General features: G+C 45.9%; 1 protein-coding gene across 1 annotated transcript in view; it reads right to left on the bottom strand.

The window, feature by feature from the left end:
* ARHGEF17 (Rho guanine nucleotide exchange factor 17) overlaps positions 1 to 25630 on the bottom strand; it is a 147844-nt gene that overhangs the window by 72316 nt on the left and 49898 nt on the right. The window lies entirely within an intron of this gene.

Genomic DNA, 25630 nt, shown 5'->3' with positions numbered 1-25630 from the left:
CATTGTTCAGTTGCACACAACACAGTTGGCTTTCCACAGCATCCTTGGGCATAAACCCTAGTTTCAAGCTGCAGTATTTTTCCAACTGGACTTGGAGATGCCAAGGATTAGTCTAAATCTTTCTGCCAATATGTACTCCTATCACTGACCCAGTCGCTTTATTTATTTAATTGCATGCCTCCCCCACTCTTTTGATAGCTGGCTGCAGAAAGGCATTGTTCTTGTGTTAGTCAAGTGTAGACCCACAAAAGTGTTGCAGCTACTTGAAGGAATTTTTAAATGAGTATTTCAGTTTTGCCTTTAATATCATTCCCTCCAGTGAGCAGTCTGGCTTTATTTCCTGGAGGATGGACTGGTTGGATCTTCTTGCAGTCCAAGGCACTCTCAGAATTTTCCTCCAACACCACAGTTCAAAAGCATCGATCTTCCTTCGCTCAGCCTTCCTTATGGTCCAGCTCTCACAGCCATATGTTACTACAGGGAACACCATTGCTTTAACTATGCGGGCCTTTGTTGTCAGTGTGATGTCTCTGCTCTTGACTATTTTATCGAGATTTGTCATTGCTCTTCTCCCAAGGATTAAACGTCTTCTGATTTCCTGACTGCAGTCAGCATCTGCAGTAATCTTCGCACCTAGAAATACAAAGTCTTTCACTGCTTCTACATTTTCTCCCTCTATTAGCCAGTTATCAATCAAGCTGGTTGCCATAATCTTGGTTTTTTTGAGGTTTAGCTGCAAGCCAGCTTTTGCACTTTCTTCTTTCACCTTCATCATAAGGCTCCTCAGTTCCTCTTTGCTTTCAGCCATCAAAGTGGTATCATCTGCATATCTGAGATTGTTAATGTTTCCTCCAGCGATTTTAACTTCAGCCTTGGATTCCTCAAGCCCAGCATGTCGCATGATGTGTTCTGCGTACAAGTTGAATAGGTAGGGTGAGAGGATACAGCCCTGCCGTACTCCTTTCCCAATCTTAAACCAGTCCGTTGTTCCGTGGTCTGTTCTTACTGTCACTACTTGGTCGTATACAGATTCCTCAGGAGGCAGACAAGATGACTTGGTATCCCCATACCACTAAGAACTTGCCACAATTTGTTCTGGTCCACACAGTCAAAGGCTTTAGAATAGTCAATAAAACAGAAATAGGTGTTTTTCTGAAACTCCCTGGTTTTTTCCATTATCCAGCGGATATTGGCAACTTGGTCTCTAGTTCCTCTGCCTTTTCTAAACCCAGCTTGTACATCTGGCAATTCTTGCTCCATGAACTGCTGAAGTCTACCTTGCAGGATCTTGAGCATTACCTTACTGGCATGTGAAATGAGTGCCACTGTTCGATAGTTTGAACATTCTTTAGTGTTTCCCCTTTTTGGTATGGGGATATAAGTTGATTTTTTCCAATCTGATGGCCATTCTTGTGTTTTCCAAATTTGCTGGCATATAGCATGCATCACCTTGACAGCATCATCTTGCAAGATTTTGAACAGTTCAGCTGGGATGCCGTCGTCTCCTGCTGCCTTGTTATTAGCAATGCTTCTTAAGGCCCACTCAACCTCACTCTTCAGGATGTCTGGCTCTAGCTCACTGACCACACCATCAAAGCTATCCCCGATATTGTTATCCTTCCTATACAGGTCTTCCGTATATTCTTGCCACCGTTTCTTGATCTCTTCTTCTTCTGTTAGGTCCTTGCCATCTTTGTTTTTGATCATACCCATTTTGGCCTGGAATTTACCTCCCATGTTTCTAATTTTCTGGAAGAGGTCTCTTGTCCTTCCTATTCTATTGTCTTCTTCCACTTCCACACATTGCTTGTTTAAAAATAATTCCTTAATTCTTCTGGCTAACCTCTGGAATTTTGCATTTAATTGGGCATATCTCCCCCTATCACTGTTGCCTTTTGCTTTCCTTCTTTCTTGGGCTACTTCTAGTGTCTCAGCAGACAGCCACTTTGCCTTCTTGGTTTTCTCTTTCTTTGGGATGTATTTTGTTGCTGCCTCCTGAACAATGTTGCGAACTTCTGTCCAGAGTTCTTCCGGGACCCTATCTACTAAGTCCAGTCCCTTAAATCTATTCTTCACCTCCACTGCATATTCCTTAGGAATATTAGTGAGCTCATATCTAGCTGATCTGTGGGTCTTCCCTAATCTCTTGAGTCTGATCCTAAATTGTGCAAGAAGAAGTTCGTGATCTGAACTACAGTCAGCTCCAGGCCTTGTTTTTACCGACTGTACAGATGTCCACCACCTTTGGCTGCAAAGGATGTAGTCAATCTGATTTCGGTGTTGTCCATCTGGGGAAGTCCATGTATAAAGCCGTCTCTTAGGTTGCTGGAAGAGAGTGTTTGTTATGCAGAGTGAGTTATTTTGGCAACATTCTATCAGCCCATGTCCTGCTTTGTTTTGTTCTCCCAGGCCATGCTTACCTGTAATTCCAGGTGTCATTTGACTGCCCACCTTAGCATTCCAGTCTCCTGTGATGAAAATAACATCTCTTTTAGGCGTGTTGTCCAGTAGGTGCTGCAGATCCTCATAGAACTGCTCTACTTCAGCTTCTTCAGCATCTGTGGTTGGGGCGTATATTTGGATCACTGTGATGTTAGATGGCTTGCCCTGAATTCGAACTGAGATCATTCTGTCATTTTTTGGATTGTATCCAAGCACTGCTTTAGCCACTTGACTATTAATTACGAAGGCTACTCCATTTCTTCTGTGGTCCTCTTGTCCACAGTAGTAGATCTGGTGGTCATTTGATGTGAAGTGGCCCATTCCAGTCCATTTCAGTTCGCTGACGCCCAAAATGTTTATCTTTAATCTTGACATCTCCCCAATAACCACATCCAATTTGCCCTGGCTCATAGATCTTACATTCCAGGTTCCAATGGTGTGTTGATCCTTAGAACATCGGATTCGCCGTTCACCACCAGCACCGTCGGCCGCTAGCTGTCCTTTTGGCTTTGAGCTAGCTGCGTCATCACGTCTGGGGCTAGTTGAACTCATCCTCTGTTCCTCCCCAGTAGCATTTTGACCATCTTCCGACCTGGGGGGTCTCATCTTCCGATGGTATACTGACATATCTCTGGTTGTACTGATCCATTGAGTTTTCATGGCAAGAATACTGGGGTGGGTTGCCATGACCTTCCCCAGGGATCGCATTTAGTCTGACCTCTCTGTCATGACCTTCCCGTCTTGGGTGGCCCTTCACAGTTTAGCTCAACCCAACTCGATAGTAGAACTCAATTCCAGAAAGGGGTGGCGATGTTACCTCCCCCTCTGAAAATGCTTTCAACTTCACCCTTAGGCCTCATCACAAAACAAGTAGATGTGATGGGAATACCTGATCAGTTGTTGTGTTGTACAACACCAGGCAAAGATTTATTTATTAAATACAGATGAAGCTTTTGTAAACGTGGAGATCCTGAGAAGTTGTTCTCCTAGTAGACTTCTACCTGCTAGAAACCTGCTAAAGGAATGATGGTTCTTAAGACAGGGAAGTGAGGCAACACCAGGCCTGCCCTGACTAGGCCCAGTCCAAGGCAGGGGGCTGATCCAGGAGGTCCTAGTCTACCCATCTTTCAGAGTTTCAGAGGGTCACCAGCTCTGGAGTCTACCAGGTTCAGAAGACCAAGGCTGGTGGCCCTGAGGCAGTCAAGGTTGCAAGTCACGCCTTCTGAGGCTATGCATTGCGGAAAGCTGAATTTAAGGTTCAGTGATACAGGACAGGATGCTCGCTGATGACAGTGCCAAGGATGGAAGAGGAGGTGCAAATCCAGGTGACTTTGCCCAACATGCTGGACTAAGCTAATATGGTCCGGACGGATGAACCAGTTTTTAGAGCGTAAAAGGGCCTCTTTGTCTGAACGCTGCATGCTGTGTGATCGGTGCTCCCATTAACTCTGATTTATTGTCTCTGGTTTAACATGCTGTATGGACCCATGTTCTGGGTATGCGCAGGTAGGTATGTGTCTGTGGGCAGGGAGAGTCTTCCCCATAGCCAATGCTATCTGAACTTCTTGATGCAAGAGAAGACCACGCTTCTAACTCTTTTGATAACTCTCCAGACACAGTCAAGGAGTGGTGGCTGCGAGCAATTACGCTCCTCCATCTGTGAAGTCTGCAATCTTCCGGACTCTGAGATCCGGACTAGGGAAGGAGAAGAGCTGGCCAGCAAAAAATGTCACACAGGGGCCATCCTGAAGCTTTCCAGAATTCAGAAGAACACACAGCAACCGATCCATTCAGCTTTCGGGAGGAGGACGAATCGTTTGCAATCTGTCTTCCTTCAGCTCCAGAGCCCCAACCTCCTGCTTCATTAATTAACCCCAATTAAATATTGGCAGGTTTCCATGACAACCCCATGTGGCAACCGTTCTTTGGCCCAGTTGTTTCCCGAGCTAGTAAATTTCCTCTGTGAGAGCAGCCAAGAGTGACAGTGGGAGCCATGGCTTGGCTGCAGAGGTCAGAAAGGATTGACACTGGCATGGGAACTAATAAAACATCCAACTTGGCTGAGTTCTGGCTTCTCCAATGTTCCACTCCTACAAGGCCAGACTTCCCCAAATAGATGCCCTCCAGATATGTGTGGGCTGCCACAGGGGAATTCTGGGAGTTGAAGTCCCAACAAATCTTAGTGGAACAAGGCTCGCAAGGCTTAGAAGGTTTAAATGGGTGGGGTGGTTCTGATCTGCAGCCCCTGGTGGCTTCGGGATGTCTTGGAACTACAACTCCCAGAATTCCAGGCCATGTTAGCTGGGGAATTCTGGGAGTTGCTCTCGCAATACATCCGGAAGCCGCAGGTCAGGGAAGACTAGACGGCAGCATTTAGCAATACAAGCTATGGCTCTTGGTTTGTTTAATCAGTTATCCTGAGATTCCACTGTATCCCAAGCTTTTAAGCTAATTTATACGAAGACAGGAACTCTGCCGCTGAGAAATGGACAGAATAATTCGCAGAATAATGGAATTTATTTCCAAGGACCTCGTGCATTTATAAGCCAATGCTCCAACACATGTTGCTGCTTCTATTACACCTTTAAAGGTGTTCAAGGCAGCAAAGATACAAAATATTAAAACAATTCCCATCTTTACCAATAAAATGCTCGTAAATGTCAAGGCAACTAAAACCAAGAAAAAAAAACTAAGGTTACCAGTTCTGGGCTGCAGTAATCCACTAGGCCCACTAGATGGCAACAGAGGGTTGGGTGTTCGGTATCTCTTTGCGCCATCTAGTGGCTGTTCAGGTTTTTTGCGGCCCAGAACTGGTAATCCTAAGAAATAAACAGTAAAAACACAGATTTTTGTAAAACGGAAAGGGAAAAACTCAGGAATGAGCTAAAACAAGGAATAGATAGCCAGACAGCGGAATTGTCATTCCTACATATTTGGAAGTCTGGGGAAACCTGAATACAGGGAGAGCTTGGGGGAATAAACTTATTTTCACCTTATCTTAGAAGGAAAGGTCTAATCCATGAGAAAGCCAGCCATAACCAGGTGTCCACTAAGGTGCTGGACCTCAAACCCCATTATTCCTGGCCTTGGGCTATGCTGGCTAGAAATTAAAAGAGCTGAAGTCCAACTATCTGCTGGGCACAAAGCTGGGGAAGGATGGTGTAGGACAGTGTTTCCCAACCTTGGCAACTTTAAGATGTGTGCACTTCAGCATGGCTGGCTGGGGAATTCTGGGAGTTGAAGCCCACACATTTTAAAGTTGCCAAGGTTGGGAAACACTGAGTTAACCTGAGCTAAACTTAACCCTGTTTTCTTTAGTTTGCCATTTAAAAAATGGTAAGAAATTGCACCTCCTGTTCTTCCCACAAAACATTGGCTATGACATCTCATGGGCATCTCTGGGTGCATTTGACAGTGTGGATCCATGCTCTCTTATCTTACCAGGGAGCCCTGGTCTCTGGTGTGTTCTTGCAAGGAAACTCAACTTCTCTTTGAAGGACTCTGAAACTGGAGGCCTCCATCCGTTCGGGGCAGGGGATCTTCTGACTCTGGAGAGCGCTTCCAGATTTTCTTTGCAGCCGGGCTCAGAGCTTGTTTCCAAGTCTTTAGGAGAGACCCAGATTTTTGCAAATGGATTGCTAAAAGTAAACAAACCTGAGAGGCCAACGGCTGAATGGGCCCAGGGCATATGCGCCCTCAATGATGGGGTCTGTGCTTGGGTTTCTAACACACACTCCCTCATTCTCCTGGGCACCATTTTTATTCATTCCATAATACCGGAGAGGTCATGTTTAATGAGGTCACTCAGCCTTGCAAAATGTGGGTGATGATGAATTTGCATCAATTAAAGAGGTGGCTAAGTGGGTGTAAATGAGAAAGCCCTCGGAGGAAAAAAGCAGGAGCAGCCAGGCCTGTGCACAATCTTTTCTTTAAAAAAACGAAACTGAAGGATAATCTAAATCCAGTCAGCAAGAGAGGGCAGGTTGTGTGTACCAAAACAGATGCAAAAGACTCGTTTTTCTTCCAAAGACAGATCACAGCGTTTACTCTCTGAAGTACTTGAAACTCAGGGCCTTCCATCACACACAATTGCAGCCTCAACACGGTCTGGGGTTTTTTGTTTACAGATTATTAGAGCGATGTGTGAGCTCAACAGTCCTGGCTTGACTATGTAAAAAAGGCTATTCATGGTTTACTGAACCATGTTTTTATGGATCTTGCCTTGGCATTACATGTGAATATCCACTGGGTTTAATTAATTACTTGTTTATATGTGAATCTTAAAAAAAACCAAAACCATCGAATCAGTCTTGACTCCTGGCAACCACCTGGACAAGTCCCTGCAGTTTTCTTGGCAAGATTTCGGAAGTGGTTTGCCATTGCCTCCTTCCCAGGGCTGAGAGAGACTGACTGGCCCAAGGCCACCCAGCTGGCTTTGTGCCCAAGGCAGGACTAGAACTCCTGGTCTCCCGGTTTCTAGCCTAGTGCCTTAACCACTAGACCAGTGCTTCTCAAAGTATGGTCCAAGGACCCCTGGGAATCCCCCAAGACCCTCTCAGGGGTCCACGAAATCAAAATTATTTATCCTGAACATTTTAAGGATGCTAGGTTGGTTTAGAGCAATGTTTCTCAAACTCGGCAACTTTAAGAGGTGTGGACTTCAACTCCCAGAATTCCCCAGCCACAGAAGAGTGACCAGGATTCAAGCTGGAATCAAGGTATGTTTTCCTTTTTTTAAATTAGCAGTTCAAGATAGATGGAAATACAGAGTATGGGAGATTTCAGGCATATTTACCAGAATTTTTTTTCCTTATTTGTAGTACAACATAAAACTTAAAAAAAGAAAAATAAAGGTTTTTACCCAGGTCTTTGGTGAAGGACAGTGAGACCCCTTGTTCCATTCCATCTGGTCCTGTTGTGCATGCCATCTTTTATCTTTATCTTTTATTAATTTTAATTGTCATTTCTTGTTTGACTGTTGTGAACTGCCCGGTCATTGAGAGTCAGGTGGCATGTAAGTTTAAATTATTATGGTTGGTCGCACAGTCAGCCAGACTTGGCATTTCTGTCCACCCTACTGAGTCCTTCCCAAGGACCTGGGAAAGGCAGACATTGTTGTTCAAAAATATTACAGGTATTCCTTGCTTAACAACCACAACTGGGACCAGAATTTTGGTTGCTAAGCGAAGTGGTCATTAAGCGAATCCTACCCAATGTTATGACCTTTTTTGTGGCAGTCATTAAGCGAACCACTGTGGTCATTAAGTGAACCACATGGTTGTTAAGCAAATCATGCAGTTCCCCATTGATTTTGCTTGCCAGAAACTGCCTGGGAAGGTCAAAAATGGCGATTACGTGATCGCAGGACCCTGCAACAGTCGTAAGTGCAAGGACTGGTCGCAAATTGGGTTTTCCAGCACTGTCATAAATCTGAATTATCACTCTAATTACTACTAGTACTACTACCAGTACTATCATTATGATTGGAGTAGAGCTTATGAGACTCCCAGAGCACATTCATCCTGCAACTTTCCTGCATTCACGGAAACCGCAATCTTCACAATCTATGCTGAGCTATTTTACCCTTCGACGATGGACGTCTGTAAATTGTGGCACACATTTTTTCCTGGGAGCAAATAGGCCCCTCTGAGTCCTTCCCTTATTTCAAGCTGGTCTTGGGAAAAGCAGGAATGCCAGGAGTGGCACCTTGGGGCTGGGTTGTCAAAAAAGTCAAGATGGCACCTTCAATTGTTCAGTCATGGCTTCCCACCCCTGGCATCCGGGCAGAACATTTGGCCAAGGGTACAGGGGCCAAACTGGGAGGTGTGAGCAGCAGTAGAATAACACATATGCGAAGTGGGCAGCTACATTGTTCAAATACATAAACAAACAAATTCATGTCGGCAGAGGTCACACAAGACGCGACCCAGGTCACATCAAGAATCACTGTCTGCCCTCGCAACACAAGGGTGGCTGGAATGCAGCTTCAGTTGTTCTTTGCAGCCTGGCGTGTGGGGCAAACTGAGCTTCTCGCTTAGGTTCACGGTTCGACGGATTAACTGGGGAACCCGGCTGAGCACACTGCGTGAATCCAGAGATGGGCAAAGCTCGGTTGTAGCTGACCGAAGAAAGCACGTTTGTTTGGGTTCATGCGATGTGCAAAAGCAGCACTGGTTTTGGCTCTGCGCCTGAGAGGAATTCAGACAGCGGAAGGGTCCACACCATGTGCCAAGCTCTCCTCTGCTGAAAAAAACGTAATTGGCTCACCTAACGTGCAAATTCATAAACCATGGTTTGTAGATTGCAATTACCAAACATGCTAAGCTAAACCCAAGCAAAGCATATTGGGGCTTTGTGTGATGGGCTCGACCTAGCCTCAGTAGCTTCTCCAATAAACCACAGTTAATAAAAACCATGGCTTTGCATTTGACACCTCCATCTTCCCCATCTCTTTGCTCCCAATATTCCCTTTTTTCCTGGGCAATTTTACACTCAGTGGCCAATGATTCCGTTGACCTCAGGGACATCCACGGGGTAGAATCACAGAGGTCCCACAGCAGCCTCAGTGGCACAACAGAAACCTGGGCCTCTTTTTAACATGCACAGCTGATGAAACGCCTGTAAAAAGAGGACCGCACAGCACAGCTGTGATCATGACTCTTCTGACACCCCGCCATGGTTGTCCTGGACTGACCCTCATCCCAGTGGGCTGACCCCTTGTGTTATTCAAAATCCTTCTAGCGAGGCTGCTATGTGGCATGTGGGGTGGAAACTGGGGCAGATGGCAGGGCCAGACGGATGCCTCTGGAGTTAGATCAAAGCTGCTCTGCTTCTGTTTTGCATTACCCATCAAGAAGCCCAATGTCCAGGCCAAAATATCCTGGATAATTATTTTATCCAGTTTCCAACCTGAACAAAATGAGGCCTTGTATCAACAACACTCCATGTGTTTGTGGGTTTTAGAGCCAGGGTGTTGTAGTGGTGAAGGTGCTGGACTGGCACCAGGGAGACCCAGGTTTAAGTCCTTCCTCAGCCAGGGAAGCTGTCAGGGTGATGCTGGGCCAGGCCCCTTCTCCCCACCTACTTCCCAAGGTGGTTGCGCAACAGAATGAAGACTAGAACAGCTTTGGAAATGCCCTAAAAACAGCTCTACAGGTAGTCCTCGCTTAATGACCACAGCTGGGATCGGAATTTTGGTGGCTAAGTGAAGTGGTCATTAAGTGAACCTGACCCAATTTTATGACTTATTTGTGGCAGTTGTTAAGCAAATCACTGCGGGTGCTAGCAAACCATGTAGTTGTTAAGCAAATCAGGCAGTTCCCCATTGATTTTGCTTGCCAGAAGCCAGCCGGGAAGGTAAAAAATGGTGACCACGGGACGCTGTGATGGCCATAAATGCGAACCGGTTGCCAAGCACCCAAATCATGATCATGTGACCTCAGACACACTGCAATGGTCATAAGTGTGAGTACTGGTCATAAGTCAGTTTTTCCAGCACCGTTGTAAATCCGAATGATCACTAAACGTATGGTTGTTAAGTGAGGACTACCTATACTGGATCCAAAGTGCAAAATTTTGTCCCTTGTTCAACACACAGAAAACTTCCTTTTTTTAAATCAAGCTGATGGGCATTTTTGGAAATGCATGCAGTCTTCAAATATCAAAAGGGCTGTCATCAAAAGGAGAAAGTGGACTTGGGTTCTGTCACCCCAGAGGGCAGGAGCAGAAACAAGGGCTGAAAATACAAGGGAGTAGATTCAGGGGAGATATTAGGAAGAATTTCCTGAGGGTAAAAATTGTCAACCCTTGGAACAGACCGGCACATGAAATCGCATGTTCACTGAATCTTCAAACAAAGGCTGGAATCCATCCTTCCAAAATGTTTTAGAAGATCCTACACTGCACAGAGGGTTGGACTAGATGACCTCTGAGGTCCTTTCCAATTCAATCATTCTATAAGCCGCAGCCTGCCTTTTGCAGACAGAAGATGAGTAAGCAGAAGCCTGTGGGATCAAGTCACAGTGCACGAAGCACCCAGATGACGTTGGTGGAAAAGCTAAGAAGAGTTCAACTTGGTAAGCACCTGAATGGGAGACCCCAGGATATTCCAGGGCCATGGGAGTAAAAAAGAAAAAAAATTCGAAAGAAGGCTAAGATTACCATATCTGGGCTGCAGCTCCCCCCATGACCACTGGATGGCGGCATGGAGTTAGAATGTTCTGTCTCCCTCCTGCCATCTAGTGGTCATGCAGATCTTGGCAATGAGGTATGACAGCTCGAAGGACAAAGGTCCACCATTGCTGCTCTGATGCTAAGAAAGCTGCATGGACCCATCCAGATGTCCATTAGTTGAGCTTGACTTAAGCCCAATGAAGTGGGAGCAGTTAGCTGACTTTGGGTGATTTAGAAAGGCTAAGCTGGTCACACCTGGTTAGTAAATAGATGGGAGACAAAATCCCCATGCCTGTAGGTTAGACCAGGGAGCTGCAAAAATATCCGGAAGAAGACAGTGCAAACCAGCTCCCTGCTGTTGCCAAGAAATCTACACGGATATGTTACCGAAGGCACCGGGTTTATCTTTACGTAGGGCCAAACAAAACCTTGCATTAATTGGTTGAGTAATAATACGCATGATTTTGTGATTAAATAGCTCAAACAGGAAGTGGGAACAGCCTGCATAGTGCAGACGGTAGAGCTAGAAAGTTTAACGTTTTTTGACTCCCCTCCAAACTGGCCCTTTGCATTTCGGAGAAAGATTCCTCTGAGATACAGCCTCATGTGTGTGTATATGCACACACACACAGACTGCATTCACACCAGTCACCCTACCTGGTTGTTCGTTTACACCACTGTTTCTCAACCTTGGCAACTTTAAGATGTGTTTTGACTCCGACACTGAAATCCTAGACCAGGGTTTCTCAAAGTGTGGTCCAAGGACCCCCAGGGATTTCCTCAGAAATCAGAATTATCTGCCAATTATTATTGAAAAATAACGCAGTATTAAAATCCCGCCAAACACTCGTGAGAAGCAGTCGTGGCAGCGAATGTGTCCATTTTAATTTTTAATACAGTAAATATTGATAACTATAATCCAAACAAAAGCTCTTTGGGGGGTCCTCTGTCATTTTTAGAAGCAGGAAAGAGGCTTGAGAGAAAAAGTTTAAGGAAGACTATCCTCAATGGTACTTCAAATGCCGGACCCCTGTGCATCCCCGGTCAGAAGTCTTGTCCAACGCATCAGCTTTTCTATGGGTGGAATCTATTCAAGCCCAGCTGGACACCAAGCCAGCTTCTATTTAAGACATTCCAGCCCTGAAAAATATGTAGCTCACAGGTCAATTAAGATCTTTCATTTCAAAGGAATGCAGGAACTGGATCAGAATGCATTCCACCCGTCTTTATTTATATGCTTGAACCAGTGATTTCCTTGTCAATAAATCAATTAGCAACGAGGAGCTCTTAAGCAGAGGAGGCGTCTTCACTAGGACCAAAACATTTTTTATGCATTTCCCAAGACTAGCAATGAGAGTTTTCTGCAAAATATTAAACCCCAACATTGGGATTTGGAAGACTGCTCCATCTTAAAGAATTACAGGCAGCCCTCCACGTTTCTCTAGAGCAGTGTTGAGCATGGCATGGCTGGCTGGGGAATTCTGGGAGTTGAAGTCCACCCATCTTCAAGTGGCCAAGGTTGAGAAACACAGCTCTAGAGATCTCAGCAAGCTTTAGTTCACCATAAACCTGAACTGAATTGGGCCATTAAGAATAAAAGGTGGGATGCTTTAAATCAACCCAACTGCATTTTCTGGTGTGCGTGTTGGGGGCCGATTTAGGGATTTAATTCCAGCTCTGGCAGCTGGGAGGTTTTAGGGTCACTTGAAAACAGGGAGGGATGACAACTGTCTTGAAGTCTTTTCAAGACATTTTGAAGACTTTTGAGCTTCTCCTTCTGCTTTGCCACTCATGTGGGCCACTGGAGGCATTTTGCTGTCTCAAGGGAAGCCCAAATTGGCACCTTTCTGAGAGCAGCTGGATTGGCGAGACTTCCAGCCTGGCCACGGGACAATATTTTCCATGGAACGGAAGCCCAGAAGGTCTGCTGTCTGACTTGGAAGCGTAAGAGAGCCTTTGCTGCTGCCTCAGCTTCTGGCCCAGGTGACAGCATCCCATTCACGCCTACCTGGTGGTCCTTGGGTCCCTGTTCTATGTTTCTCCTCTCTGCAAGGCATGTGAAATGGGGATGAAGTAGGCTGACCATACGTCCCGTTTTGAACGGGACAGTCCTGTTTTTTTAACATTTCCAGACCGTCCCGTCGTTTTAATGTAAATGTCCATTTTGTCCCGTTTTCTTAAAAACCTCACTAAAATGTGAAAGTTCCCGCGAACCTGTCAGAAGGCAGTCTGACTTTGAGTGGAAGGAGGGGGAGCTCAGCAGAAATGGTGGGAAAAAAGCCACAGAGCTCAACCCGGCGGGAAACCTAAAAAGAAAAAACAGGATCAGCTGATAGGTGGTGATCAAAGGGCGAGCCAATCGGTTCCTGCCTTGAAACGGCAGGAAGAAAAGAGCATAAAAGCACAGCCAGAGGAGGAACAGCTTGTCGGGGACTCTCCAGCCCAGCCTTGCCTCTCGCAAACGAAGGAATCCGAAGATTCCCAGCCGGAGAAAACTGGAGAAGTTCCTGCCTGCCAATCCAGCCCGTCGCCCAGCCCTGCCCCGTTTTGCCATCCCAATGTCCCGTTTTTGTCTCAAGGAAGTATGGTCAGCCTAGGACTTAGCTATTGTGTGGCCCTGAGGACCTATCGCAGCAATGACCTGTGCTGGCATGTGGGAATGACCCTGGGAGACAGGAGGAAGTTCCGCAGACCGGTAACTGGCATGTAGAAGATTCCTTAGCCCACTGAAGGAGAGGAAGCGTGGGAAGCATTTCCGAAGGGGCCCTCCCTAGTTTTCCAGAGAGTAAAAAGAGAGGAGGGGAGGAATGCTTTCAGACTTGCAAGATTCTGTTAATGTAACCTTGTAACAAAGATTGAGCTAGTAGTCCTGGTGGTGCTTCTTGTCTGGACTACCTCAAAGGGCTAGCATGACCAGAGGGCAGCTGGTGGGCAACAGGTCTCTGGAGAATGGCCTGCCTTACATGCAAGGGTAAGAAGTCAAGATGGTGGTTGTGACTGCGACAAAAGCCCCGTCCCCTTTTCATGTGCATCCTTGAAATGGGGGAACCAGCCACTATTTGCACTGAGACCACTGAGCAGTGGTTAAAACTTGGAGAGGAGCATCCATTTCTGGCCTCTTTGTCGATCCACGTAGGCTTATCTCCTCCTCGTCCTCCCACCCAGCGCTGCTCGAGAGGAAATGCTTGAGGTGTTTGGCTGCTATTGTAATTGGGCTGCCCCATTTTGAGTCAACTCTGAAGTATGGAGAGTTTATTTAGTTTCTTTGCAAATACAGTGGGTTTTTTTTTAAATTCACCCTTCAAAAATGTACATGAGTTTAAAAAAATAAAAGCAATCAATCCAAGCCTTCGCTTCTGGATTTTCCAAGAGGTTAACAGGAAATAAATTCACATGTTTATCTGTTCCTCCCTCCCACCCCCAAAACATCACATGGACCGAGTTGGCATTTTTTCCCCTTTTTGCTTTTTTTTTTAAACTAACCCAGGAATGCATGACACAGCATCTGCCCACCTCCCTAAGAAAGGTCAAAATACTCAGAAAGAAAATGGAAGGAAAGCTAGCTGGGGATTCGTGGGTGGGACCCAGGATGGAGCAACGGTAGTTCAGAACTCAACTTGGTCTAGCCAGCACAAGGATACAAAATCAAACAGCAAAACACGGAGGAAGGAGTATCAGGTACGTTCGCCGCCTTGAGTTATTTATAAAAATAATAAAGGAGGGATAGAAAATAAAATAAATAAATAAATATGAATAAATCTACTAGCAAATTGCTAACTCGGCTCCAAAACAGCAAAGCCTCAATTTGCCCTTTATTCTGCCCACTATCTCATCTGTGTGGACTTTACCACCCAGAATTCCCCAGCCAGCGCGGGCTGAATTCCCAGAATTCCCCAGCCAGCACGGGTGGACCTCAACTCCCAGAATTCCCCAGCCAGCACGGGTGGACTTCAACTCCCAGAATTCCCCAGCCAGCATACCCTAACAATGATGTCTGCTAGTTACCTAAGCAACCACCGAGCCCTTTAGAACAACATCAATAATTCCTCCTTCCAAACTCTTAATAGTCCAGGACAGCCTTTCTCATGGTGATGCTCTCCAGAAGTATGCGCACATGCTCTCAGCATCTGGGGATGCTGGAGTTTGTAGTCCCTGCCTATCTGGAGGGCCCCGTGTGGAAAAACTGCTTTGCAGATCCCAAACGAAATTAAGGAGCACATCAGCCAAACATGCTCAATTCCCACAGCTGCCCCCGTGTTCCCCTCTCGCTTGGGGGGAAAAAAAAAAATCAGAGGAGCCGGTTCTTATTACACGTTTCTGTGGGTCTCCTGGATGCACTCATTTGGGAGAATTCATAAGCAGTTTTTCACCCACAACCCACCCAGGCCTTCCAACAGCTCTGGGCTACTTTTTTCCCCATAAAAAAAAAAAAGAAATCAAATCTCCCCTCTCCAGAGGTAATTCTGTTCACTGGGCTTTGGTAAACAGCAGACAGAGAAAGGCTGGAAACGGGCTAACCCCAAAACTGGCACCTCTCCAGGGCATCAGAGGCTCAGCGGCTGGAAGAGCATGACTCAGGGGAGGGAAATGTTATTTACGAGGAAGTAGGCAAAGGAAGGGGAGGAGGGTTGGAAGTCAGAAGGCTCAGGTGAAGCCAAGGTAAGCTGCAACGTCAGCACAGCAGCCGGGAAGGGATTTACGTATTAGATTTACATCCTGCCTTTTCTTGAGGGCCACCCGTGCTTCCCCCTTCTCCTATTTTGTCCCCACAACAACCCTGCGAGGTAGGTTGGGCTGGGGGAGGGGGAGTGGCCCAAAGTCACCCAGAGAGCGTCTGGATTGAGGGGGGACTGGATATGGGTCCCCCCTCCCCAGGCGGTCTGATGCCTTCACCTCCACAACGCGCTGGCTCTCGGCTCAGCCTGGGATGCCACGGCGAAATCCCCGAGATTCCCAGGTCTGCCCCCCAATTACAAGAGAATCCCCCCACTTCTCACTGCCAAGAAATCGGCCCTGTTTTTTTCCCCTCGATTTGAGTACGAGGCTTACGCCTAAAAAGGCTTGACAGTGAGAAAGGCTAGAAGTGATCCATCAAGGGAATTCCATTCAGGCACATCAAGGGAAGCTACAGGGAAAGTGGTCAGGATCTATTTTCCGTGGCCACAGAAACCTGGACCAGGAACATCAGGTTTACGTTGTAGTTACCTAGATTTTGTTTCAATACAAGGAGAAACTTCCTGATGGTAAGATCTGTACAACAGAGGAACGGTTCCCCTACAGAGGCTGTGGGTTCTCCAGTTCTGGAGGAGCTGAAGAAGAGGCCGGATGGGCACCTCAAGGATGCAGAGGGGTGGACTAGATGACCCCTGTGGACCGTTCCAACTCTATGTATCGATGACACAATTAATCGGTCTTTGCCCTCCCCTGCTCTGTTTCAGTTTTCGCTGACCCTAATCACACAGTTTTTGCCCCTTGGTTTAATTTTCTTTGTGCAACCCACACAGCAGTCCTAGAATCAACCTTACATGGACATACATCCACGGAGACCCCCTCATTTGAACCCTTTGCTGCCCTTTCAAAGAACACCAGAACACGATCCATCTGCCTGCGCTGGCCGTGCGCTTGGCTCAGCATTCTTCAAAAGCCAGATTTCAAAGCTGGAGTCCACAGCACCCTTCCAGCTTGCCAAAAACCTCTCTGCTCATCTGCAAATTTTTGCATTCAGTATTAGTTCTGGCCAGCTTGGTGTTGGAAAATGTTGCCTGTTGTGCAGTTAATATCCCAAATATATCTTTGTGTGTGTATCTCTGGGAATCTGCTGGGGTGGGAAGGGAAGAAAACAAATTTGAAGGCTGAAACAAAAGCAGCCAACTTATATAGCTGCTGACAAACCACATAATTTGCATCTCATTTGCATAGACAAATACAAGGCTGGTGGCTATTTTATTCTCAATTGTTCCCATAACTGCATAAACATAGATATTGGCTGGGGGGAAAGAAAAGGCCTCTTGAATATCTGGCTTGTTGGCATTTTGAAATCTTAAATCGTTATTTAACCGGTGCCTGAAAAATTGTCGTGGGTGGCAAGACTGCCAATGACCTGCATATAGAAATCTAGCATGTTGCAGAAAAGGATGAGACACCATGGAGCTGAATGCTGACCTTTGCAGAAACTGGAGAGGTACCTGATTCAGTTATGCAAGCATTTAGGAGAAGAAAAATGCTGTATTTTGGGGAAGAAAAAAAAGGCCCCTTGAAGAAGTTTAACCATTGTTGAGCGTTACCTTCTGTATTGAAGCGGGCTGTTTGGGTCACACAAAAAGCAAAGGAGTCCGTTGATGGTGTTAAAAATAAAAATCCAAACTCCATATTAGGAGAATAACACTATCATTTTAATAAAGAGCTCTTGTAAACTCAAAAGCTCACCCACCTGTCTGTGATCTTCAAACTAACCAAGGAAATTCCCAGCCCAGAGGGTAGCATCAAGCCATCCATGGCTCATCTGCTCAGCAGCGTCCAACCTGGTTAATCCTTGGATAGGAGACCACAAAGAGATCCAGGAGATGTAGGCTAGACTGGGAAGTAAAAAATAATAAATCCCAGAGGAAGGCAGCAGGCAGAGACAAGTCTTCCTCTCTTTCTCCAAATCCTAGAAAGGATGCTGATTGGAAGGGGATTTAGAGCACAGGGAGAACCTGTGGAATTCACAGGCATGAGGATGGCCAATGCCTTGGATGACTTTCAAAAGGGGTGGGATAAAACTAGGAAAGACAGGTCTATTGAGGGCTGGTTGGCTTGGAGGTTCCAGCACATCTCCAAACACCAGGTGCAAGTGGAACAAGGCAGAAGAGAGACCCATTTCCATCTTCTGCTTGCAAGGACCTGTTGTAAGAATGGGATGCACTTGGCCTTGGCCTGTTCTTCTGTTGCTAAATGGCTGCATTCGGCCTCCCTCGCCCTTCAGCCAGGGTCACTGAGATTACTGGAAATGAAGCTGAACGATATCTGGATGGCTACATTTCTCCACTTCCTTTTCAAGCATCAAAAGCCCATCAGCATCTCTGCATGCCTAGCAAAGCTCACACACCCCTCCCAGTTCTGACAGCTAGCAGAGGTTACCGATCTATGCAGAGATTTTTTTCCCCCCTCCACTACAGGAGAAATGCAACCAGGGATAAACCAGATAGGACAATCTCCTTTAAAAAGAAAAAGAAAAACCTTCAGCATAATTGCCATCCACCAGAAGAGGTGGGCAAATATTCAAATAAGAACCAGCTTGAAAGAGGCTGTTCTGAATTTGCCAGAAATGCTTTGATGGGGATTAGAATAAGTCTAGTGAAGTTGGGTTGTTAATCTTGAAACAGTTTGAACTCAAAGCATTTGGCACATCTGTCTTTAGGGGAGACCAAGGGGAGGGGGGGGAAGGAACATTCCAAAAACAGCATTTATTCCCAGGAGGGTTCTGAAACTCTGAATATGACCCAGGTCTGAATCCTCAATCACGCCTGACCCGCAGAACCTGCAAAATCCAAAATTCAAATCCAAAATTTTTGCACACCTGGTCCAGATCAGCTCTGTGGGTCTGCACCAAAATTTCACTATTGCTGGTTTCTGATTCCAGCTCTATACAGGGTGTAATTGCTTTGGGAGGCAGGTAGCCCATAAGAGATGCCATAAACGATCACTTCAATACCATTGGTGTCATGGTTAACATGCTGGGCCAAACTGGGGAGATCCTGATTCAAGTCAAAATTCATGGAAATTTACTGAGTAAATCCAGCCCGGTCTACCTTGCAGGGCTGCTGTTCCAGAGATAAAATGAAAGAGCATCCTTCTCTAAGCCACTTGAACCACTGGAGAAGAAGTAGAATAGAAATCTGTCAAAACAAATCAGCAAGGATAGGAAGAATTCACCACTGCTTGCAAGCTGGAGATCTCACTGGGAGCCTTGCAACATGTCGGCACTCAGAATCTCCCCAGGGGAAACGTGCAGTCTTTGAACCCGATCAGTAAATTCTGCATATTTGAAAGACTGGGGTTATGTGGATTCATACTTGCAAAGCCATTGCCTTCTGTGATGAGGATTCCTTGCGCATGCAAAGTGCACGGCAAAACTGAGATACAATGCAAAACCTAGGGTGTTTTTCAAAACTGGAACAAGGGGCATCACAACCCTCCATTGCTTAGGGGCCGTTAATCTAGAGCAGTGTTCAAACTCGGCAACTTGAAGATGTGTGGACTTCAACTCCCATGCTGGCTGGGGAATTCTGGGAGCTGAAGTCCACACACATCTTCAAGTTGCCAAGGTTGAAAAACACTGATCTAGACAATGGTGACACCAGCAAGAAAAATGCACTCTGCTTATGCATAAAGGTAGTCCTCACTTAATGACCACAATTGGGACCAGAATTTTGGTTGCTAAGTGAAGTGGTCATTAAGTGAATTGGACCCGATTTTACGACCTTCTGTGTGGCAGCCATTAAGTGAACCGTGTGGTCATTAAGAAAATCATGCGGTTCCCCATTTATTTTGCTTACGCTGATCTAGAGCCAGCAATGACCAGATGAAAGTGCAGCCCTTATCCTTCTGAACATTCTTAGGTGCTGATGCTCAAAGATAGACTGCCTTTGTATACAAAACTCTATTTGGTGATCAAGCTTAACAGTCTTTCATTGACAGATACATCCTCCATGCATCTGCCCATTCCTTATACAAAAAGGCTAGCCTAGTGCTCATTACCCATATCCTGTGGCAGGGAGCTTCACACGATAATTATCTGCAATCTAAGCGGTAGAAATTTAGTGGCAGAAATTCAGTTTAGGAACTTAAAGTGAACATTTGGAAGGAAAGAGAAGAGGACGGCCAGCAGCAAGGGGGGGACTCAGTTACAGTGTCAATGGGGCACCATTGGAAGTCCTCAAGGACCAGGTTGGGGACAGATCCCCCTGGAGAAAATCTATTTAAGTAGTCATTAAGAGTCAACAATGTCTTGATGGCACATAATCAATCAATCAATCAATCAATCAGAACTGTACAGGCAGTCCTCACTTAATGACCATTCATTTAGTGATGGTTCAGACTTACGACGGTGCTGAAAAAACCGACTTACAACTAGTGCTCACATTTATCACCATCATGTGATCATGATTTGGGCGCTCGGCAACCGATTCACATTTATAACCATCACAGCATCCCATGGTCACTTGATCACCATTTTTGACCTTCTTGGCTGGCTTCTGGCAAGCAAAATCAATGGGATACCGCGTGATTCGCTTAATGACTGTGGTGATTTGCTTAATGACCGCTGCAAAAATGGTCATGAAGTCGGGGTGGATTCGCTTAATGACTGCTTCACTTAGGAACAGAAATTCTGGGCTCAATTGTGGTCGTTAAGCGAGGAATACCTGTTGTTCTTCGGCCCCGTTATTTCAGCCCACTTCAAAGCTCCTTTCAGGAACCAAGGCTCCCATTATGTACAGAAATAATAAACAGGTGATCTGAAGCCTGACTCCCAAGTAAATCTTGCAATTCCTTTTATTGTTATTTTTATGCAACAGATGTTTCCACTCTGGGAGATCTCCTCTCAGCCTAAGGATTCACTGCCACCAGCCTACAAGGTAATGCAAACAGCCAATATTTGCAGAGATAAATCTTTGTGGTCAGGCACAGTATTCCTGGCTTGGAGATTATTACGGAAGAACCACCCCCTTCATCTACACATCTAAAGCTGATGTTTCATGGCTGAAATACCTGAACAACCATTTGTGTCAACAAGGCCCTCTTTGATTTAAAATGCAATAAAATGCTAATTCCAAAGGAGGAAGGGGAATACCAGATAAAGAATTCTTCCAGACAGGTCTTCTTAGCTACCAACGTTTGATCTGCAGCAACTGGGTGGCTCTTGAGGGATTTTTCTCCTCCTGCTTGAGGAACTAAGAGAGCGCTTCAGATTAAACCACGCTTGGACAGGTCAGCAGCCAGGTCTGACAGAGAATGATGGTTTGGGTGGTTAGCTGAACCAAAAGGCGAAACAGACGCAATAGGATGTTGTGATGAAGAGGTTTGGCTGGTTTTGTGGAGACCCAGGTTCAAATCTACCTTCAGCCATGTTCTCTCCTGTTCTCTCAGCCTGTCCTACCTCACAGGGTTGTTGCTGTGGGGGAAAATGGGAGGAGGGAGCAGCATGTCAGTTCCTGAAGGAAAGATGGGATAGAAATCTAAGAAATAAGAGAGCCAGGGTGGGATGGGGGGAAGGTGCTGGATTATGAGGGGGAGACCCAGGTTTCAGTCCCCCCTTAGCCATGAAATCTCCATGGGGGACCTTTGAGCCAATCCCTCTCTCTCAGCCCAGCCCACCTCACAGGAGTGTTGTGATGGGAAAAACAGGAGGAGGCAAGGCCATGTAGGGCACCTTGAGCTCTTTGCAATAAGGTGAGATACAAATCTAACAGGTAAATAAATGCAATTTAACCTCACACGCCCAATGCATCTTTGGCTTCTTTGTGCCCGAATCTATTTATATTCTCAAAGCGTGCGTGCCATGGATGTGCAAGATCTTCCTTCTACAACTGCAGGGGCTGGATTGCAACTGGAGGGACGGGGTGTGTGGGGGGGTGGGGAGGCAGGGACAGCCACATGGGGAAATGTACATCACAACCTCACACCACAAATGCTGAAATGCAAACACAAAAGGGTGGGCTTGCTTTGTGATCTCAGGATGCCCATTTGGGCATCACTGTGGTCAGGAAAAGGGGGCTGTGCTGAGATCAAAAACCATGATCCTCGGTGGTGCTGGCTCTGTCCCCTGTGATCCAGCCCCCCCACTTAATTTACCTTGCAGAATTGCCAGTGTGAGCTCCCTGGTGAAAGAGCAGGTTAAAAATCAGCACATATACATATACACATACATACACAAGCCCTTAGCTAACACTATGCAGGGCACCAGTCTGTTTTTAATGTATTTTTATTATTTGTGCTGGCACACTCAGGCAGGTCAGCTAATGACTTCCCAGCTGCGTCTGCACAATCCGCAAAACCTGTCTGGTTTTCACCATGCCTGTTTTTGCTTTGCTCTGTGAGTGTCTGTGGGATTCTGAGCGTTGTGCGAATTCTGGGAGTCGAAGTCCACCCATCCTAACGTGCCCAAGATTGAGAAACTCTGCTCCAAATGCTGGCTGGTTCTCCTGGGACCAAGTCTTGCCCAGGGGTGCTTGCCAGCCACAGCAACTTGCAACACCAGCAGAGGTGCAGTTGTGTAAAACAACACAAGAGAACCCCTTAGGCAGGGCTAAACAGAACTATAAGTTACAATTTATAAATTATAAAGGCTCTTCTAGAAAGGAAGGCCTTCTCCAATTTCCATGCGGTTATTAGTGAAGAAGAGAGAAGTGACTCTTGTAAGGCCCAGCATTTAGCCTGGATGTGGGGCCAACCCTGCAAATCACTTGCCATTTCCCTCTCTGCCTGTCTGAGCCCTCCAAAAGCAACCGAGGGGAGTGGGTGGGGAGCTGCTCAAAGACAACATTTTTTATTTTGGGTCTCCTGGAAGGATGCTTTTAAGTTGGGCTGATGTGAGTCCTCTTCTATGGTGGCTAAACCAAGTCTTCGAGGTGACCCTAATCATTCTGGCTTGTTCTACACGGGCAAACAAACATTTCCTGGCTTACAGCAAGGATGAATCTCACCATGGTGGCTTGTTCACTTAATCACCATTCAGACAAACTACAGATGGCTCAATGTGCAAGTCCAGTTAAAGTCTAGCAGCTATGAGCCTTGGTCCCTGGGATTCAGCCTCAGCTGGTCCCACAAGGTGGCAGATGCTGGAAGGAGCAGGGGATGCCTCCCTTCCTGCTAGTACAGGTAGTCCTCTCTTAACAACCATTCATTTAGTGACGCTTCAGATTTACAAGGGCACTAAACCCAACTTACAATGAGTCCTCTCACTTACAACCATTGCAGTGTCCCACAGTCAAGTGATCACCATATTTGACCTTCCCAGCTGGCTTCTGGCAAGCAAAGTCAATGGGAAACCATGCAATTTGCTTAATGATCATGTGGTTTACTTAATGACCATGTGATTTGCTTAATGACCACTGCAAAAAGGTTGTAAAATCAGATCAGGTTTGCTTAATGGCTGCACCGCTTAGCGACAAAATTCCAGTCCCAATTGTGGTCGTTAAGTGAGGATTACCTATACTGGGTCTGGTGACCACTGGATGCCAGAACTGGTTGCACCCACAAGACCAAGAGGGAAAGTCAAGATCCTGGGGTCTCCTTGTGCTGAAAGGCAAGATTCTCAGTTCCAGGAAAATTGCTTGCGATCGGCTAATTAGTCTTGGAAACCTAATGAGCAAGCCCGGATTATCACCGAGCTGCCTGCTGCCAAGCCTATCACCTGCTTCCTGGTTTTTAATTAACTTGTTTATAAGACCTGCTGGTTGGAGAAGGCAAAGGGGAGGCGGGGCAGGGCACATCCAGATGGATGCTGGCCTCATTCTGTAGTTGTGAAAAAGATACCATATACATATTACCGTATTACCATATACATATATACAGCTTCCTTTCTGCAAGCTGTACTCACCGCCCTTCTTTTAAATACAAATACAATAAATCCAGGCGCCTGATAGTTCCAAGTTGCATGCCCAAAGCTGGCAGAACACAATTTAAAACAGAGGCAATCTTCAGCAGTGGTGTGAGAAGCAGGATTTTATTTCTGTTTTGCAATAAAAGCCAGGAATCTGACATCTTGCTAATAAGCAGATGAACCCTCTCCTTGCTATAAGGATCTCCAAGGCAGGAAACTAAACTGTCATGGCCCCGGTCTCCCCAGCATAAAGCCATCCAGATGTGTTTGACTACAGCCCCCAGAATTCACAGCCGGCACACCCTTCAATACAGATGTTCAATCCTGATGTTTTTATCCCCACATGGACGTCCTGTGCTCCTCTTCAGTCATGTTTTAGAAACTGGTGGGTGGTGGATTCCAGGTGAGATTTCGGGGCGGTAAGTACACCCAACCTGTCTCCCGAATCATTCTCCGTTTCAGCTCTGACCCAGCACTTCACCCCGCAAAGAATTCCACCGAGCCTGTTCTGTAAAGGCAGCCACTGAGCTTGCAACTGAATACTTTAGCCCAGTTGTGCTAAGCCACGCGTTATCGGCCTTCCAGATGAAGTTGGAAACAGCGTTTCCAGAGGGCTTCTGGGGTCTGTTTATTGTTCTGGGATGTCTGAATGCACTCACAAGATTTTTAAAACTGGATTATTGTGTTCATTAATATTGTGAGCCACTGAGAGTCTTCTATGATTGTGGCAGGATATAAATCTGATTGCAATCAATCAATCAGTCAGTCAAGCCTTATTGTCCTACATTGTCTGCATAAGTTTTGGAATCCAGACAATCCCATTTTCCATTCTGAACCCTCATATTATTCCACATTTCACCTTACTGAAGAAAATAATGAAGGGGACAGCAACGGCATTGTGCAACATTCTTCCCCTGTTGTTGTTTGTTACTTCAGCAGTCTTTGACAGGTGTCCCGTATCTATACAGAGTTTATTTTGTTTTATAATCCATAATTTACGCCTTAGAGTGATGTGCGAACACCACCAAACTTTGATTCGTTCCATTTTTTTTCAAACAAACCCTGTTTGTATAATGTACGAACCTAAACTTTGATAGTTTTGAGTACATCAAGAACATTAATGGGAGAGGAGACAGGCCTGATTCACACAGGGAAGGGAGCAAGTGAGAGAGAAAAAGTGTCCCCAGTTCACAGGCTGCCGGTGAACCTGTAAAAAAAGGAAATGAAAAAAGTTCCACCAGTGAATTTGCTAAAAAAAAGAAGGGGGGGAGTAAATGGGAAAACACTATTTTTGACGCGGAGCAAGAAAAATAAGTGGACTCTTGTCTTTGTGGTGGACGGGGGGGGGGGATGTTGAGGAAGTTGTCATGCATTCGTGTCTCAAGACACAGTACAGGCAGTCCTCGGCTTATGACCGTTCGTTTAATGGCGGTCCGAAGTTACAACGGCCTTGGAATGGGTGCTTTACGGAACTGTAAAGCACTTCCGAGCATCGCAAAATGTCACATCTCCCCCCCACAGTGACATGACCGTATTTCGAGCACTTGACAACTGGCTCTCATTTATGACTGGCTGTAGCATCCTGTGGTCACGTGATCGTGCTTTGTGACTTTTTTGCCATTTTCCAGCAAAAAACACCCATTGGGGAAGCTGGATTCACTTAACAACTGCCGTAAAAATGGTCATAAAATCGGGCCCGGTCACATGGTGGCTCAACTTATGACCACAACAACTTACAATGGAAATTCCGGTCCCAATTGTGGTTGTAAGTCAAGGACTACCTGTAAGTCAGCTGTTCTCACCCCAAGCAAGGAAGGACATACAGACAAGCCCTAATCTCCAGTTCCAGAGAAGACTGGAAAATCTCATGGGTTTGGGCACCAAATTCAGCTACTTGAGAATGAAACTCAACCATTCTTGCTGCAACTACCATAAAAAGGGAAGCGATTCAAGTTACAAGTGGCCTGAATTTCCAGATTTAAATGGACAACTTCCATTTCCCTTGACTGGTAATGTTCTGCAATAATAATAATAATAATCGTTGATAAGAAAGACAAACAAAAGTCTGGATAGTGGACATTGCCATCCCTGGAGACAGCAGAATAGAAGGAAAAAAAACTGGAGAAAATCACAAAATACAAAGACCCGCAAATAGAAGTAGAACTGTGGCAACAGAAAGCAAAGATAGTACCAGTAGTAAGAGGCGCCTTGGGTACAATCCCAAAACATCTGGAGCACCCCTTGCACCCCATCAGCATTGTCAAAATCACCATCCGTGAATTGCAAAAGGCAGCTTTGCTTGGAACAGCTTCCATCCTGCGATGATACCTTTAATGTTATTAAACCTCGATGTCTGCCTATCCCAGGTCCTTGGGAAGGACTTGAGAGGTGGACAAAAATGCCAAATCCGGTCTAAACATCTGGCTGACTGCG

This window comes from Candoia aspera, chromosome 5, assembly GCF_035149785.1.
Source record: "Candoia aspera isolate rCanAsp1 chromosome 5, rCanAsp1.hap2, whole genome shotgun sequence".
In the NCBI taxonomy this organism is placed as follows: Eukaryota; Metazoa; Chordata; class Lepidosauria; order Squamata; family Boidae; genus Candoia; species Candoia aspera.
This window is presented reverse-complemented; position numbering and strand designations above follow the sequence as displayed.